This window comes from Tupaia chinensis, unplaced genomic scaffold (assembly GCF_000334495.1).
Source record: "Tupaia chinensis unplaced genomic scaffold, TupChi_1.0 Scaffold000207_1, whole genome shotgun sequence".
NCBI classification, from domain to species: domain Eukaryota; kingdom Metazoa; phylum Chordata; class Mammalia; order Scandentia; family Tupaiidae; genus Tupaia; species Tupaia belangeri.
This window is the reverse complement of record NW_006159682.1, coordinates 2,276,309-2,296,626: the sequence shown is the minus strand read 5'-3', so window position 1 is coordinate 2,296,626 and position 20,318 is coordinate 2,276,309. Positions and strand designations below refer to the sequence as shown.

At 35.4% G+C, this 20,318-nt stretch overlaps 1 long non-coding RNA gene across 3 annotated transcripts in view; it reads right to left on the bottom strand.

The window, feature by feature from the left end:
- Positions 1 to 994: 994 nt before the first annotated feature.
- LOC106734738 (uncharacterized) overlaps positions 995 to 20,318 on the bottom strand; it is a 64,726-nt gene continuing 45,402 nt past the window's right edge. For 2 of the 3 annotated variants that reach the window (XR_001370282.1, XR_001370284.1), the window contains 2 exons: positions 3,742 to 3,832; positions 995 to 1,062 (listed from right to left, as the gene is read on the bottom strand). This is a non-coding gene — a long non-coding RNA (uncharacterized LOC106734738). Of the gene's footprint in view, positions 1,063 to 3,741; positions 3,851 to 20,318 lie in introns of all 3 variants that reach the window. The other variant, XR_001370283.1, reaches the window with a different exon arrangement.

The window sequence follows — 20,318 nt, the reverse complement described above, 5'->3', positions numbered from 1 at the left end:
TTATAACTGTTACATGAATATGTGTGAATCATTTCAAAATAATAGAATATTAGGGTAAAGGAGACCCTAAAATATATTCTGGTCTAACTCCCTAGCTAACAAGAGAAGAACATAGGGCGGAGAGATTAACTGACTAAATCAAGTTCATAAAAGTAGTATTGGGGGGGAACCAGCAGTTAGCATAATGGCTATGTCGCTGGACTCTCACGTAGTCGACCGCGGTTCGCGTCCCGGACCCGGTGGCTTAAAACTCACGCCGGGCGCGTGTGCGTGCGTGCCCAAGATCCCGAGAGGAGAATGGAGGAGAAGGGATTGCGGCGTGACCATCCCCCCTGAGGGGTGATTTCTCGCTTTCTGTCTCTATGTCTCTCTCTGTCTGTCTGGCGAGTGCACGTGCCCTATAGTGAAAATCTCTCCAAAAAAAAAAAAAGTAGTATTGGGGAACCAGCAGATAGTGTAATGGTTACATAGCTGGACTCCCACGTAGTCAACTGCAGGTCAAGTCCTAGACCCAGTGGTTTAAAACTTACACTGGGAATGTATGCATGCATGCCCAAGATCCCAAGAGAAGAATGGAGGAGAAGGGACTGCAGCATGGACATTACCCGCGGAGGGTGACTTCTTGCTTTCTGTCTGTCTCTCCAGTGAGTGCATGCAAAAATCTCTCTCAAAAAAAAAAAAAAAAAGAAAAAGAAAAGAAAAAGAAAAAGAAGTAGTTATTGGTTGAGACAAGATTAAAACCCAGACTTTCTGGCTGTCCAGTTAGTAACGGGCATCAAATCATGCCACCTTCCATGCTCATTCATCAAATTGCTTATCTTCTAGTTCAATCTTCCCATCGCTGAATATAAGCATAGTTCTTAAATTTGATGTACACTGAACTTTCCCACAAATATAAGTGTGGACTACAATATAACAAGCAACAAAAGTAATTTTATTGGAATATTGCAATGTTTACAAAGAAAATGTAAAATACATAAAACAGGAAAATTTTGAGTGGTTCTCTTTGGTCCAGGGTCCCCATGTGTCCAAGTACAGCTCTTCCCCTTCATCTTGTTAAGGCTGCAATCATATAATAAAGTCAAATGACACACAGGCAATGAGTGCTCACTACTTGCCATCCTATCTGTTCACTTTCCTATTCCAGAAGCTAGGGATTAAACTGAGACCACCACGCTCTTTTATTGAGCCCTATCATTAACATGATGCTTTGCCAACTCTTTGAACTATTACAGTATTCATCAATTATCTACCTTCCAACAACAATTTAAGACATTTATTCAGCTCTAGTTTAAGGTGAAAAAAATATTCCACATAGGCCCACCCTGGGACCAAACTCAGAGCTAAAGGCTCTTCTTCCTGTTGAACATGTACTCTGATGTCTGAAAGTAACTCTGAATTCAGGGTTCTGGGTGTTGAGGTTAATTTTTCCATTATTTACAAAATAAAAGAACAAAAGGTTATAAAGGAAATACTCCAGTTGCCAATGCATATTTAGTACATAACTAAACTTGGTAACTTGACCATGTATACCACCAGGAAATAGCAGAAATTTTAATGTAGATATTTTTAGTCATTTAGATAAAAAGTATGATGACTTTTTTTTTCTTAAGTTAAATGCTGGGCTAGATGATGATGTGACAGTAAAAGGAGACATTTCTGCAAGTCTGATCAACATGAAAAGGTTCCAGGTTTGCCTCTGGAAACCTTCCTGAGCATGGTGGCACAGCATAGCCAGGGCTGGCTAAAGCTGTGGGTGGATTTTGATGTCAACACCCCGTTGGGGTACTATCTCTCTGTCTCTCTCCTACAGAAGAGATGATTAAACATTAAAAAAAGTTATTGCCACCCTTCTTTCTACCTCCACCTCATAAAAAAAAAAAAAAAAAAAAAACCTGTTCTAAAATAATGTAGTGGAATGACAACTAAGGACAACTAAGAGTAGAATGGAAGGCTGAGTATAAAAAAAAATCTCATATACCTATTGGAAACATATCCTTTTGTTTGTCATGCAAAAATAACTAAAAAATAAATTATGAGTTAAAGAAAGAAGACTCACTTCTTTAAAAGTTCAAATACCATTCCACTGTTCTCTACATTAAAACTTGATTTCTGTCTTCTCGGTTTAAGAATGATCCTGACAAGATTCAGGATTCATCCTTCCCAGACTAAAAGCCTAATAGGAAATCTATCCTACAGATAAAATACCATCTCCACATACCGTAACGGGAAAACAGGCTTTGAATACAGACAGACCTGGATTTAAGTTCTTCACCTAGCATTTACTAAGCAACTTTGGCAAGTAACTTAATCTTATTTAACTACTACTCATCTATAAAATATAATAATGCCAACTTCATGGAATTATGGTATTATAAACAACAGAATGTATATAGGAGGTTTACTGTGGAACCCAAGACACTATAATGATCAACAAATTTAGCTAGAAGAGTAACGGAAAAAGTAATAAAAGTGATTTTTGCTTATTTTTTAATCTCTGAGAGTCTATTTTATAAGTGGCTAATATTATAATCTTTGATAAAAGGAGTGTAAGGAATATGAGAATCCAACCATTCTTCCAGCTGTGCTTTATTAGATACTGAAACAGTCACTTACTAAACACTTGTTATAGAAATTGTCCATTCTAAGACTATTTAAACTATAGATAATTATCTACTAGGCTTTAAAAGAATACATTATAGTATGATAACTAAATATTAGCCTCTTTTTTTTTTTCACAGATTTTTGCCATAGCTGATGCACTCATCAGAAAGAGACAGAAAGTGAGGGAAAATGAGAAATCACCCCCCAATGGGGATAGCCACATTACAATCCTTTCTTCTCTATTCTCCTCTTAGGATTTTGGACACATATGTATGCACATGTGCCTAGCATGTTTTTCAAACCATTGGGTCCAGGATCCAAACCATGGGTTCAGCCATATGGGATTCAGCACCTAAACTACCAACTACCATAGCACCTGCTGGCCCAGTCTCTATTTCTTTTTATTGAACCCAATTTCAAAATTGATATTCAAGTGCAGAAAAAAATGCTCTGGAAAAAAATCCATTCAAAATAATTACTATTAATAATGGCTAAGATTATTTAAATCTGTTTTCTCCTGCACATTAATTTAGGAAATTTAATTCCACCTCTGTTTTTATTCATAATTTAAGTGAGAAGCTCAAACAACTGAATATGAATAAGAGACATATTTTATTACAAAGGAAAAATAAAATATGGCCCAGTTGTGGTAGCCCAGGCAGTAAGGGTACTTCTGCGAGATGATGGAGGCCATATGGTTAGGCTTGCTATAGGGCTATCAGGAGAATTATGGTGTGGGAACCCTGTTGGTATGCTTCTCTCTCTTCCTCTTACCCACTCTCCTTCTCTCTCTCAGGAAACAAACTTTTAAATAAAATAATAAATTTAAAAATTACATTAAATACTAATGAGGTATTTGGGGAGCAAAAAATTTTGCACCAAACATGAATTCCAAACTCTGCTGAATAATTTCTATGTTTAAGACACTGAGAAAGTTACTATCCTCTCTATGCTATTACTATTACTGCAATTATTGAATTATTCTCAAACAAATAATGGTAAGAAAAATCTAACTCCACAGAAAGAAATGGCTGCCCCCTATCAATTGTCCTCTATCCCATTTTCTCCAGATGAGCTCCTGCATATGTATACATGACACAGACCATCCCTTTCTGCTTATCAAGAATTTGTACTTACCTTCATTGTGACTCAGGACTGAGATGCCTCATCTTGCTTATCCTCATTCTGGTCTTCTTCATCAAAAAAGCTACAAGGCCCTGATTTTCAGCTACAGGAAAGCAAGAAGCTAAGAATAGGCATAAGTAAAAAGTATCACATCTATCATATCACACAAGGGTATGTGGCAAATTTTTATGTAACTTCTTCATAGTGACAGGCTCTTTTTCCCAACTATATTTAATTGAATTATGAGTTCCAAAAACTCTAAGCAAGTGAACAAAAGCCATATACTCAAAATAATGATGGCGAATTCCACTTAAAGTAGCTCCTTTTCAGGAACCAGCAGTTAGCATAATGGCTATGTCACTGGACTCCCACGTAGTCGACTGTGGTTCGCATCCCGGACCAGGTGGCTTAAAACTCAAGCCGGGCGCGTGTGCGTGCGTGCCCGCCCAAGATCCCGAGAGGAGAATGGAGGAGAGGGGATTGCGGCGTGACCATCCCCCCTGGGGGGTGATTTCTCGCTTTCTGTCTCTATGTCTCTCTCTGACTGTCTGGCAAGCGCACGCGCCCTATAGCAAAAAACCTCTCAAAAAAAAAAAAAAAAAAGCTCCTTTTCTAGGTTCCCATAAACCACTGGATTACCAAGTCACCTATTGTATAAAGATTAATGTAAATACGGAAGTTGTACATATCTTCAGATAACTATAATGTCAAAGTTCGATCCTTCTAAAGGAAATACAGTGGCATACTGCAAGACAGTCATGAAATTATAAAAAGGGGCAGTATAACAGAGAAGCTAGGTTGCTACTCTGACAACTTTGTTTAGCCACAGGTCAATTCTAACACAAAGCCAAAAATTGTACTTTATGTAGCTTCTCTCTAATCCTGGACATAGTTATCTCAATTTTTTTTTCATTATAGAAACCATGCATGCTCATTAAAGGCAATCTGGAAAGTAAAGGAAAAAACTTAACCAGAGCGCCATTAGTCTATTATAAGGAAATATTAACATTTTTGGTGTATTTTGTTCCCATTTTTTAAAATTCTAAGAATTATATTTTTATAGTACTGTAATTATTCTTTATAAACAATGCTATATCCTATGTCTGCATCTAACATATTGTGAGCATATTTTAGTCCTTTAAGTTAAAAAATTTAACATATGCATAAAATTCCAGCAAGTTCTATAGTTTTCTTACTATCCTGCTATTCATACTCCCTCTGGAAATAATGCTACTGGAAACCCAAAGCAATATTTAGAGACAGTATAACATGATGGTTAAACATGTAGACATTGGTATCAAATTTCAGAAGCCAAACCCCACATCTGCAAAGGTGAGAACATAGTATAACTATCTTATTAAAAACTTGTAAGTGAGAACGTTTTTTAATGTCTACTCCTCAGTTTCATCTAGTCAAAAATGGGAATAAGGAGAAGGATGACATAGTATAACTATCTTATTAAAAACTTGTAAGGATTATGTAGAGTTATGAACAATATTAGCATGGAGTAACAACTCAGCAAGTATTAGCTATTATCATAAAGATTTTTAACTTTTTACAATTATTTCCTTAAAGATTTCAAAAAGTAGAATTACCTAGCCAATGAATATAAGTCATTTTAAGATTCTTGATAGAATTTCCAAATTGCTATCTAAAAAATCTATCTTGCTGGGCTCCGCTACCGTGGCATATAAGTAACATCACCATTTGGGAGGTTGGAAGCCACATGGGAGGCCCTGATCCAGTTCCTGACCTGAACATACACAGTGCAGTTATGTGTGCCTGTAACCTAGCTAATTGGGAGGCTGGCACAGTAGGATTGTAGCATGGCATAACTATCAAAAAATATCTATCTCTGTCTCTCTCCCTCTTCTCTCATAAAAAAGGGAGGGGAAAAAGAGGCTGCACTGATCATTTATTCTACAACCAAAAATATTTAAGACTACCCTAATAAACTTAAGGCCTTAACTTTTATTTTGCTAACTCCATAGTATAAAAATTATATCTTGGTTTTGCTTTAAATTACATTTTTTTGATTACTGATAAGGCAAAGAATTTACCATGCTGATGACTACTTATATTTATTCTCTTATGAATTGCTGTTTATAGACTTTCCAGAGTTTTTCAAGGATATAGGCTGTATTTTATCTCTAAGATCCTGTAGAAATCTTAGAAAAACTCTATCATGGTTCAAAATAAGAGCATTTTTAAGCACTGGGTGTAAAATTTAAAATAATTTAGCATCTTGTGCACACACACACACACACACACACACACACACACACCATGATTTCTCCAGATGGGGTGTAGTCCAGTGTATATATATGTGTGTATATATATATATATATATACTCACACAGAAGAATGACTCTGGGCAGTGATATGTTTTCAAACATTTATCCATAAAGAGTGAAATCCAATTCTATATGACTTTACTCACAGTGCACTTGTGATTTTCCAAAGACTATAAGCTCTCACCCATTTTAACAATATTTTGGCAGAATTGAGAATTGGCTCTCAATATCCATTTTTACTTTCCTTCTTTTTATCATAATCATGAAGAGCATGCTAACTAAAATACTAACATCCCATCCTCTCTTGAAATTAAATTTCTCCATCCAATTAAGTTTTAACCAATAAAATGTAAGGTAGGAATTCCTGGAAAGCTCCTTAAAGGGAAGAAACAAATAGTCTATTGTCAATTCTCTCCTGCCTCCTTCTGCTGCCAACCTGAATATAAAAATGATGGCTAGAATTCATCTTGGATGGTATGAAAGCAAGTATGACAGAGAAGGAAAAAAAGAAACCTGAGTCTCTGATGACAAAGTGACACTGTCAATCTACTTCTAAGCTGCCTAACTTCTTTTATATGAGAGAGAAATAAACTGTTTTTAGCCATTGCTATTTTAAGTTTTTCTGTAATATATAGCTAAAACACAACCCAAAGTGATAGACATAATCAAAATGTACTCATATTTGCTTTTAGCATGATTTGACTTTCTAGCCACATACTAGTACTCAGAACTGTAGATTGATTAGACTAGTAACAGTGCTGGAATTCAGTGAGCACACATACTTAAACTGTTGATAGGAGATAGGTTGAGAATTTTCTTGGTTAAAATAAGAATCACTATTTTTTAAATAATTATTTTATTTTATTCATCATTATTATTTTCTAATTTGACCAGAGAGAAACTGAGAAAGAGAGAGAGAGAGAGAAAGTGAAAAAGCAACCTGCTAGGTCCAGGACTCAAATCATGGTCAGTCATGTGGGAGTCCAACACCTTAATCACCATGTCACTTGCCAGCCCCAACTATTTATTTTAAACCATTTTGTTGAAGTATGATTGATACACACACAAATATATATATATACAAGTTAATAACTTTGATGATAAGCATACATATGTGAAAATATCATCATGATCTATATCATTTATCACCTTTTATACATAACAGTATTATTAACTGCAGGCATTGTGCTAGAGTAGATCTCCATCTTTCATAACTGAAACTTTGTATCATTTAACTAATACCACCCCATTCCCCTCTCCCTCCAATAAGAATCACTATTTTTTAAATAATTATTTTATTTTATTCATCATTATTATTTTCTAATTTGACCAGAGAGAAACTGAGAAAGAGAGAGAGAGAGAGAAAGTGAAAAAGCAACCTGCTAGGTCCAGGACTCTCAAATCATGGTCAGTCATGTGGGAGTCCAACACCTTAATCACCATGTCACTTGCCAGCCCCAACTATTTATTTTAAACCATTTTGTTGAAGTATGATTGATACACACACAAATATATATATATACAAGTTAATAACTTTGATGATAAGCATACATATGTGAAAATATCATCATGATCTATATCATTTATCACCTTTTATACATAACAGTATTATTAACTGCAGGCATTGTGCTAGAGTAGATCTCCATCTTTCATAACTGAAACTTTGTATCATTTAACTAATACCACCCCATTCCCCTCTCCCTCCTACTCCTTAGTAACCACTCTCTGCTTCTGTGAGTTTAATTATTTTATATTCTTTATGTAAGTGTTATTTTGTAGTATTTGTTCCTTGATATCTGGCTTATTTTGTACAACATAATATCCTATAGGGTCATCCCCACTGTCAAAAATGGCAAATTTCCTTCTTCTTTAAGGCTGAATAATACCCCACTGTATGTATAAATCATGTTTTCTTTATCCACTTGTTTAATAAATATTTAAGTTGTTTCCATGCCTTGACTATTGTGAATAATGCTGCAATGAACATGAATGTGCAGATATCTTTTCAAGATTCTGATTTAAACCTAAATAGCAATCAAAAGATTCATGGTATTGACATAAAAATACATAAATACATAAAAATACAGGCACACAGACCAAGGGAAACAAATGGCCCCAAAATAAAAACACACAATATATACAGGGTAACTCTTCTTAAGAGTGCCAAGAATATAAAGAAGGGGGCAGGTCCAGCAGATGGCATAATGGTTACAACACTGGACTCTCGCATAACCGACTGTGGTTCAAGTCTCAGGTCCGGAGACTTAAAACTCATGCTGGGCGCATGTGTGCGCATGCCCAAAATCCCAAGAGGAAATGGAGGAGGAGGGATTGTGGCATGGCCATCTCCCCTGGAGGGTGATTTCTTGCTTTCTGTCTGTCTCTCTAGTGAGTGCATGCACCCTATGGCAAAAATCTCTCTTAAAAAAATTTAAAAAGAATACAATATGGGGAAAGTATAGTCATTTCAATTAATGGTGCTGGGAAAATTGGATAACCACATGTGAAAGAGTGCCAATACATTTTTATCTTACATTGTATTAAAAAATTAACTCAAAATGGATCAGCGTTAAACATAAAACAAGGCAGCTAGACCCAACATGACCAACTGCATGGTTCAAGTCCCAGCTTAAAAAACATAATGAGCATGAATGCATGCATACCCAAAATCCTGACAGGAGAGTGAGAGGAGAAGAGACTGCCATGTGACTATTCCTCAAGGGGGAGATGCTGTCTCCTCTCTTTCTCATTGTCTTTCTCTCTGGCAAGCACTTGTGCCCACTACCAAAACAAAGCAAACAAAATAAATAAAGATCCAAAATTATAAAATTTGTAGAAGAAAACAGGGGGAAAGCTTCTTGACATTAATTTCGTCAATGATTTCTTGGACGTGGAAACCAAAGCACAGGCAACAAAAACAAAAATAGACAAATGAGACAGTATCAAACTAAAAAGTATCAGCGCCACCAGGAAAAACAATACACAGACTGAAAAGGCAACCTATGGGATGAAAGAAAAATTTTGCAAAACCTGATAAAGGATTAATATGGTAGGGGAGGGGTAGATGATGGTGAAGCAGTAATAACACCTCTACTCTATGAAGCAATACCACATGGGAGAGTTCGGGTTCAAATCCAGAGACTTCTCTCACACACTGGACACATGCTTGCCCATGATCATGACTTGCTGAAGACTAGAGGTGGATCACACCATCAGGACCCTATTCAGAGTTCTCTCTCTCTCTTTCTCTCTCTCTCTCTCTCTCTTCCTCCCTCCCTCCCTCCTTCCTTCTTCCTCTCCCTCTCTCTCTAATAGAAGAAATAAACTGTGTATATTTGTGTGTGCATGTGTGTGTGTGTATATATACACATATATATAAAACAATTCAACAGCAGAAAAATAAATGATCCGACTTTAAAATGGGTAAAGTGGGGCCAGTAGGTGGTGGTGTAGTTAAGACGTTGGGTTCCCACATAGCCAACCACAGTTCAATACCCAGACCCAGTGGCTTAAAAATCATGCCAGGTGAATGTGTGTGCATGCCCAAAATCCTAAAAGAAGAATGGAAGAAAAGGGATTATGACAGGGAACCAGCAGTTAGCATAATGGCTATGTCGCTGGACTCCCACGTAGTCGACCACAGTTCGTGTCCCGGACCCGGTGGCTTAAAACTCATGCTGAGCGCGTGTGTGTGCATGCCCAAGATCCCGAGAGGAGAACAGAAAAGAAGGGATGGCTGCGTGACCATCCCCCCTGGGGGGTGATTTCTTGCATTCTGTCTCTATGTCTCTGTCTGTCTGTCTGGCGAGTGCACGCACCCTATAGTGAAAACCTCAAAAAAAAAAAAAAAAAAAGGGATTGTGACATAATCCTGAGAGAAGAATGGAAGAGAAGGGATTGTGATGTGGGATTCCCTCCTGGGGGGTGATTTCTCACTTTCTCTCTCTCTACCCCTCTCTCTTACTCTCTCTCTCTCTTTCTCTCTTTCTATCTCTGTCTCTGTATCTGTATCTGGAAAGCACTTACGCCCAATATCAAAAAACTTCCAAAAAAAATGTTTTAGTTGGGTAAAGGAATAAACATTTCTCCAAAACAGATGTACAAATGGACAAAAGGTATATGAGAAGGTGCTCAACACCAATAATCACTAGGTACTCAAGTCAAATACACAATGAGATATTAGTTTGCACCTGTTAGAACAGCCATTATCAAAGAGATGAAAGATAAGTGCAGAAATGTGGAGAAAAGGGAACCTTTGTACACTGTTGATGAGAATGCATACTAGTGCAGCCACTAAGAAAAACTGATGGAGAATCTTCAAAAAAATAAAATAAAATAAAATTACCATAGGATATAGCAATCCCATTTCTGGATATATCCAACATTATTGTAAAATGTATTTCCACAGAGTAGTAGTGTTATTATTGCTGGGATCAGCAGATGGTGTACTGGTTACCTCACTGGACTCCCACATAGCCAAATGTGGTACGAGTCCCAGACCTGGTGGCTTAAATCTTGGGCACATGTGTGCATGCGTGCCCAAGATTCCAGGAGGAGAAGGAGGAGAAAGGATTGCAGTGTGGCCATTCCTCCTAGGGAGTGATTTCTTGCTTTCTGTCTCTCTCTCTCTCTCTCTCTCTCTCTCTCTCTCTCTCTCTGTTTCTCTGGGAAGCACATGTGCCCTATAGCAAAAATCTCTGGGAAAAAAAAAAGAAATGTTCAAATTAAGAAGAAAACTGCATTAATTAATAGAGGAAAAAGTATTAATTTACTATATTTGTTAATAATTTAAGTCTGAGACTTTAATTAGAGTAAAATTTTAGAAGTGGTTTTGAGTTCTTGGTGAAGGGTATATAAAGACCAGAGAAAAAAGACCACATAAAGAATAATTACATGAGTATTCATTTATTCAAAATATATTATTCATTGAACAACTAATGGGTGCTAAGTATGTGTGAGGCTCCATTTAAAAGTAGTGGCTTTTTTTCTAGAAATATAGAAATACTGATCATAGAAGTGAAATAGGATTATTTAGGAGGAACTATAAGTGTTAAGTGTTATATTAAGCAAGTATATAGAGACCAGCAGATGGTGTAATAGTTTCGTCGCTAGATTCCCACATAGTTGAGCAGTTGGAGTCCTGAACCTGGCAGCTTGAAACTCACTCTGGGCACGTGTGTATGCATGCTCAAAATCCCAAAAGGAGAATGGAGGAGAAGGGATTGTGGTGTGACCATCCCCCTAGGGGGTGATTTCTCACTTTCTGTCTCTCTTTGTCTCTCCAGAAAAAGCACACACTCTATAGGAAAAATCTCTCTTAAAAAAAAAAAAAAGGCAAATATGATAAATAGCAATGTTAGCTCATCAGAAAAATCATGACACATTTTTGCATAGAAAAACATAAAAAAGCCATGATTTTTTTCTAATGACCCAATATGTTAAATATTAATAGTGGGTATATGGATTACTGATCAATTATTCTCCATATTTTTAATGTATTTTAAATGTATAACAATTAAAAGTTTTAGAAGTAGGTCTTATGGTGTACCTTAAATACATGATGACTATGTATCCACTAATTTACAAATCCAGTAAGTACTACTATATACCTATATTATCCTAGGAATTAGGAATACAAAGATAAAATAAGTCAAAGTCTTGTCTTCAATAAGTGTTTCTCAACCTAATGAGAAAAATAGGGACAAATTAATACTTACAGTACAGTGTGATAAGTGCTGTGACAGAGGTAAACAGAAAGTGCTATGGGCACATAGAATAGAAACTATCAGGCAAGCAGGAAAAAATCCAAGAGAAGATATCATTTAAGGTGAGTTATAAAGAATAAGAAAACAAGAGACCCAGTCGGTGAAGTGGTGCCACAGGGGTAACAAAATTGGACCCATATGCAAAAGGTCATGGGTTCACATGCACCCTCATAACTACGGTCCAGGCTGGCTGATACAGCATGAAGATCACAGTATGAGGCTCTATAAAAGTGTCTCCTTCTCTCTATATATCTTTATCTCATTCTTTCTCACTCTTTCTCTCTCTCTCTCATCGAAGAAATAAACTTTTAAAAAGAAGGGGAAGGAGGGACCAGCAGTTAGCGTAATGGCTATGTCGCTGGACTCCTATGTAGCCGACCATGGTTCAAGTCCCTGACCTGGTGGCTTAAACTCACAGTGGGCGCGTGTGTGTGTATGCCCAAGATCCCAAGAGGAGAATGGAGGAGAAGGGACTGTGATGTGGCCATCCCTCTGGATGGTGATTCTTTGCTTTCTGTCTCTCTTTCTTTCTGGCGTGCTCATACACCCTATAGCAAAGACCTCTCAAAAAAAAAAAAAAGAGGGGGAAGGAATCCAAGACCCTAGAAAAAGGAGCCATAGGCTCAAAGACTTGAAACTGAAATATTACATAGTAAATATAATTCAGACAGTTCAATGTAAGTACAGGGATTGTGTGTGTCATGTGATGGAGGGTGGTCTTGAGAAGTAAGCGAAAAGAAACTATAGCCTAGCTCTGTATTCCAATGTCATGCTAGTGTTTTTAAAATGAAAACCATAGGGAGCCATAAAGGAGTTTTAAGTAGAATAGTGTTAATATTGACTCTTTCTTTTAGAAATAGCCCTCTAACTACAGTATGGAAGATACACTGAATATCCAATTATCAGAATCACTGTCTAGGAGACTAAGAATGAAGGCCTGAACTGAATAAACAGCTACAGCAATAGAGAAAAGAAACTAGATTTGAAAGATATTTAGAGCCTTTAATGAAGTTGGTTCTGGAAAAACATTTAAGAAATAAGTAATAAATGAGTAGCAACAATAAAAAACATGATTTTTTAAAGATATTTAGAAATTAGACACAATAGAATTTGAGATATGATCATCTGAAGAAGGTAAGGAATAAGAAGGTTAAGATGATCTGTAACTTTCTAATTGAGTGATGAAGTGCAACTTCAAAAAAAAATACATAAGAGGTCTGTGGAGACAAAATTATGAGTTTGGTGTGAATATGTTCAACTACACATATATAAAGCAATCTAAATATCTTGTAGACAGCTAATGAGTCCAGTGATCAGGAGACACATTTGAGCTAGAGACAGATATGTGAATCAAAGAGAGAGACAGGTGTTAGTGAAAGTCACAAAAATAGATAAGTCACCAAGAAAGACCAGATCAAAGCTTGAATAACAGCCTAAGAAATCTACATTTGACCTAGTTAGTATTAGCAGTTATTATTAAAGACTAGAGTAGTGACATTGTTTTGTGTGTCCCAAGTTTGTACAGAATGAGACTAGAATACAAGAAAACAGAACAGGAAGATTACCTTTAAAAGTTATCCCATCAAAATACAAACAGTTCTATAGTTAAAAAAAAAAAAAAAAAAAACAGTATATTGAATATGTTCAACTACACATATATAAAGCAATCTAAATATCTTGTAGACAGCTAATGAGTCCAGTGATCAGGAGACACATTTGAGCTAGAGACAGATATGTGAATCAAAGAGAGAGACAGGTGTTAGTGAAAGTCACAAAAATAGATAAGTCACCAAGAAAGACCAGATCAAAGCTTGAATAACAGCCTAAGAAATCTACATTTGACCTAGTTAGTATTAGCAGTTATTATTAAAGACTAGAGTAGTGACATTGTTTTGTGTGTCCCAAGTTTGTACAGAATGAGACTAGAATACAAGAAAACAGAACAGGAAGATTACCTTTAAAAGTTATCCCATCAAAATACAAACAGTTCTATAGTTAAAAAAAAAAAAAAAAAAAAACAGTATATGACTACCAAGAGTTATTATACTCCCTCATCTTAAGTAATTTAGATTTAGGCCTCTTACAGCATACCAAAACAGAAAAATTACTTTAAGGCAGTATAAAGCAGGAGAAAAGATACATTTTAAAGTCAGTTGAGTAGTTGTGGTCAAGTTACTCGGCTTTAGTTTATACTTACATAAAACAGGAGTGGATAATGTCTACCTTAAAAGATTGGTAACAATGATTAAATTTTTTTGAAAATACATATGGTAGCATTAGTAGCAATTTAATAAGTAGAAAACATTTCTATAAAACATTATGCAAAAATGAGAAAATATGGTCTCTATATACTAATAGAGCACATACATTTTGAAGAGCTTATAGTCAGAGGAGTGAAACATGTAATTTGAACTGTGATAATCACTGGCTAAACTGAACTCTTCCCTAAGTTCCTAAGCTATAATGTGATAGTACACTAATCTTAAAAGCTACATAACTCCAGGGAACTATTCATCTCTAGTCAAATGTGAAACCCTTTAAAGCAAGGGTTGTTATTTGTCTTTTATCTCTTTGCCTTGAGTTGATTAAGTGTGCAAATGCTACAGAAATTTACACTAAAATGAATTATTGTATTATTTAACCATAATTGATAACATCTTTGAGCATTTTACATATGTTCTACATACTTTATATATATCATGTCGCTTAATCCTTATACTAACTCCATAAAGTAATACTGTCTCCATCTTATAAAAGAAACAAAGACTATAGAGTTTACTGACTATCCTGTGTAATATACACACCCCATTATGTGATAGAACCAAGATCTGAAGTGAAAAGTACCATTTTGTAATGATACCCAGGGCTTCCACCAGCCCAGAAGGTGACTTTATATAAACTAGAGACAGGTGTTATTTAGGCAAATACAGCTCTTTGCCAGGGTGCACAATTTAGCACACCAAACATAAGCTAAATTTTAACTATGTACTCCCTTGTCTGCAATCCTCTCATGAAGTGAACTAATTGCAGAACTGTAAACAGCAACCCTGGTATAACAGTGCAGCAAATGAATTGACAGTAAATTATGTGCTTATTTAGAGCTGTGTTATCTAATATGATAGCCACTACCAACCTGTGGTTATTTAAATGTAAAATTCAATTACTCAGTCACTCTGGCCACCCTTCAAGTGCTCGGTGGCTAGCAGCTACCATATAGATTATGCACATAAAGAAGAACATTTCCATTATTGCAGCACTAATTGAGAGAATATATGTAAGGGTATTAGAATTTTTTAAATATTAGGCCTGAGGGGAAAAAATATAGTGATTTACGAGAAAATATTAATATATATATGTATATTATTTCAAAAAGGTCATAATAACTAAACACAAATAAATGAAGAATACAAATTTAAGGAAATGCTTAGCAATGATGTGAGGGTACAACTTGGACAAATCTGATGATATAAATGAGGTCAAATTTAAGAAAACTTCAAAGAATAGATTTCACAAAGCAATATTTATCTTCAAGTGTGAAAATAGCCTTTCTTCAGCTGGTAAGTGGCAAAAGCACCACACACTACTTAGCACTGCATTTTTTTAAATCAAATATATTAATAAACCCTTAATAGATTCCTTGGAAAAGGAATCTTGGACTGATGTTCTATCATGCTATTTTCTTTTAACTTGGGTTCTCATGATGCTATGTCATCATCTTTTTCTAGAAATGGTTTTCATGACCCTAATAGGATATCTGCAAAGAGATAAACTAACAGGTTTTCTCCTAGAAGGAAGTAACATGTGTGCTGATGGAGTTCATTCAGAAAGAAGTTCACACTTACTCCTACTATCCTCTCCAATATCCACCTCCTCGTTAAATTCTTTTGACATTTTATTTTTAAATACATATGGTTTACATTTTTAAAGGGAAGAAATACTGGAATAGAAGAGAGAATGAAATTCACAAAAACTGGAAAAGATTTACAAGAAAAAATTTTCATAAACATTTAAACCTGTACAGAAGTCTACAATGACATACTGTGTATATTTATTAATAAAAGAATGTCATATCTCAGAGATTCCAAAGATATCAAATGATGTGGTAGTTGCTATAGAAACTATTCTCTGTTAATGAAACTCAGATTAAATAACTGCATAAAACAAATTCAAATTTGAAATGCAATTACTATTCTAAAGCATATTTACATATTTGATTTTATAATGGTTACAGAAAATAAGATAAAATATTAAGAATACCTTTTAAGTGTGCAAAACCAGTGGCGGTTATAAACTTAATTGCAACCCTACACTTAAATAAAATAGTGTTGGGTATAATGAAATTCTATTTTATAATGAAAACTCATACAAACTCTGTACCATTCTACTGCTACTTGGAAAAGCACTAATTTGCATGCAGTGAAAACATCTCTGCAAGTTTCCCATTTTGCATAAATGGTGTAAATTCAGGACAACTATAAAAGATTCCCAAAGGCCTGTCTACATCAGATCAATATTCAGAACATGGCTAGCAAGGAACAAATGAAATTCCACAGTAACTGACGACATAATGGGCAAGAAAGTTTCTACCTACCTATCTAAAATTACAATGCTTTCTCCTAGGCATAGAGCTGTCTGGACACATGAATGCATGAAAGTTGCATACTCCTGTTTTACCATTTGCCATACTGGAAATATCATGGATTTGGAATCAAACAGACCAAGTTTCAAATCCTATCACTGACAATCACAATCTATGATATTTTAAAAGATCCTTAATATCTCTAAACCTACAATGCAAAAATAGTATCTGCTTACAGGATCAATGTGAAAATTAATGATTATTTTGTGAAGAGTATCTAGGACGGTTTCTACATATATTTGGTACTCAATGCCTGATAGCTATTATTATTATTACCATTGCTACTAAGACCCTTATCATTACTACTGCTGCTGCTACAAGCACAACAAAAGTAAAGCCATGGAGAAATTTTGTACTTTTATTTCTTTTTCTTAACATATTTGCATGGTCTTCAGATGGGTCCACTAAAAGACAGGACAATGAGTGCCAGTTGCATCTGTTATATAAACTGAATGGAATCTGGCTGTGAAAATGACCTGCTTAGACTTATTCTTCATTCTGGAAGGGATTCCCAAAAGGTAAAAAACTAACAAAAAGAACTGCTCATTATTTTTCCTTTTATTTTGAACTGTAGAATGTAATTCATACCCTTTCTTCATATATGCCTTCCCTGACCATTCTTTCTATATTGGTGCATATGCACAGCAAGACTTTTTACATTTATTTTTTTGTATTATAGTAGAATGCTTGCATCACTGGTCCCTATTAGTGACCTCCCTGTATCCAGGCCTTTCTCCATGTACTGACAGTAAACCATGTGACTTGTTTTAGCCATGGGACTTAATTAACCCAAGGCTTCCCAAAGCACTTTTGCATTTTTCCTTCTTCCATTGCTCTTCTGCCTTTATCATGTGAATAAACCCTAGAAAGATGTTGAAAAATAAGAAATGAAATTAATCAGAATGAAATAGTCCCAAACACATAAGTGTGCCCAGGCAAGGTTGGAAAAGTCCTGCCAAGATAAGTACTACCACCTAGCCAAGTTGTAGACTCATAAAGAAAAATTAATGACTGTTATTTCAACTAATATTATTTGAGATGTCCATTGTACTACCATAACAGAACTACTGGAGACTGGGTAATGTATAAAGAAAAGAGATTTATTTGGTCCATGATTCTGGTGGTTTGAAAGTACAAAGGCACAGGGCTGATATCTGAACACAGCCTCTGGTGCTACATCACCAGAAGCATAAAGGCAGGCAGATTTGTGCAAAGAAACAGAGAACTGTGTCAACTTGCTTTTATATCAATCTACTATCAACTAATTAGTGAAAACACTTTCTCCAAGGAGCTGATGTTATTTACTAGATATCTGCCTCCAATACCATGTCCCAAGCACCCACTAGGCACCACCTGTCAAACTGCTATATTGGTGTCAAGTTACAGCATAAGTTTTGGGATGGGGAGGTCTTCAAACCATATCAGAGTGATTTTTTAGCAGTATCAGTCAATAACCTATACAGAACTTTTTATCTGTTTATTATCTGCCTCCTCCACTAGAATGCAATTTCTACAAAAATAAGGGTTGTGTCTATTCTACCACTGTACGTTTAGTTTAGTCTGCTGTCTAGAACATAATAGGTGCTCATAAAATTGTTAATTTTAAAAAAGGACTATGAAAGACATTGTGACTTTTGAAGTTATGACATATAAACATTATGACACCTCCTCCCAGTCTTAAATAATAAGAATCTAGAAAAAATTGGAGGGTCCAGCAGGTGGCATGGTGGTTAAGGTGCTGGACACTCCCACATGGCTGACCACGGTTCAAGTCCTGGACCTGGCAGCTTGCTTTCTCACTTTCTCTCTCTCTCTCTGTTTCTCTCTGGTCAAATTAAAATAAATGAATAAATAAAATAACTTTTAAAAAAAAAGAAAGAAAAAATTGGAGTTAAAATGTATTTTGCTATAAATAACTTTACTAGATAGATATTGATAAGTACCCTAGTAAAGATAGAAAGTTTCTGACAGTTCAAAAAGAGGGAAACTACCTCTGTCAAGGATGATCACTGGGAGTTCCATTTTTCTCATTTTTGTAATCCAAGGAAAACTGTCCTCAATTCTAGAAGCACTTAGCCATGTTTTGATTAGGTACAAGGAACACATTCTCTTATAATACAGCTTTTAAAGAGCTCAAAATAAAGCACCTCCAGATTTACTTAAAAACATGCTACAAAATGACATTATCCTGGACCTGGCAGCTTGCTTTCTCACTTTCTCTCTCTCTCTCTGTTTCTCTCTGGTCAAATTAAAATAAATGAATAAATAAAATAACTTTTAAAAAAAAAGAAAGAAAAAATTGGAGTTAAAATGTATTTTGCTATAAATAACTTTACTAGATAGATATTGATAAGTACCCTAGTAAAGATAGAAAGTTTCTGACAGTTCAAAAAGAGGGAAACTACCTCTGTCAAGGATGATCACTGGGAGTTCCATTTTTCTCATTTTTGTAATCCAAGGAAAACTGTCCTCAATTCTAGAAGCACTTAGCCATGTTTTGATTAGGTACAAGGAACACATTCTCTTATAATACAGCTTTTAAAGAGCTCAAAATAAAGCACCTCCAGATTTACTTAAAAACATGCTACAAAATGACATTAATATCACAAAGCTTTATAAAGCAAAAAAAAAAATCCTAAAGGAATAAATAATCCCTACACTGTTTATCATTTTAACTAATGAAACAAATACACATAGTCAAAAAATATCGATATGCAGCTCAACTCTCCTCCACCCATTTCCTAGTCCTCTTCTGAGCATTTCTGATTTTAGTTCTTCTAAAATGGTCTCCTCCCTCTCTCTACATAATGTGTGTGTGTGTGTGTGTGTGTATTTATATATATTATATATGTGTGTGTGTGTATATATATGTAAAATGTTAAGATATACCAATTTAGGAGATACATTGTGATATCTTTCTATAAAAGATTAACCCTTAGCTCACTTAATTATTATAAACACATATATCTTCCTTGCCAATTAATTTTACAATCATAGGTTGTTTTTATAAATTTCTACTTCTTTTCTTACCAGCAGTCACTTTTTTAATTCTCTTCACTGTTGGATGACAATCTTTCTGTACCTACTCTTCTCTCTAACTTTCATCCATTTCATTCCATCTTCCATTAGCTATATTTATACTTTCAAAAATGACAGCTTTACATTCTTACTTTTATATTATTTCCTGTAGACACAGCTATGACTTTCTATCTAAAAACTGATTATAAATCAACTGGTACCATGTAAAACAATAAAACAGTTCACTGTAGGACCAGATGGTATATTAGGGTAGCATTTCCTTTTTTTATTTTTTATATGCATTCAATCACATTATTTAGCTTACAAAGTGAACATTTCAATATGTGAACATTTCTCCCTAGTCCAGTTGATCAAAATATCTTCAACCAATAACACCACACCTCCCCATCCCGTCAATGCTCAGCCTCCGTATCCCTCCTCCAAATGACCTTTCTTAGGCCCCACTCCTCCACACACACCACATCTGGCATTCACACCCATCTCTTGTGTTTGTACATACTTTAGTCAATCAGTTTCAGTCATAGAGTGCAGACACTCGGTATATATTAAGTGAGGACAAACAATGTCTCTCCTTCATAGCCTGGCTTGCCTCACTCAGCAGTAAATCTTCCATATTCTTCCACTTTCTGTCAAAAGCCAGGGATTTGTTCGTTTTTATGGCTGAATAGTATTCCATAGAGTATATGTGCCACAGTTTTTCAATCCATTCATCCATACAGGGGCATTTGGGTCGGTTCCATGTCTTAGCAATCGTGAATAGTGCCACAATAAACATTGATGTGCAAGCACTTTCCCAATGAAGAATTCTATGGTAGTTCTATTTGTAGATTTTTTTTTTTTTTGGAGAGGTTT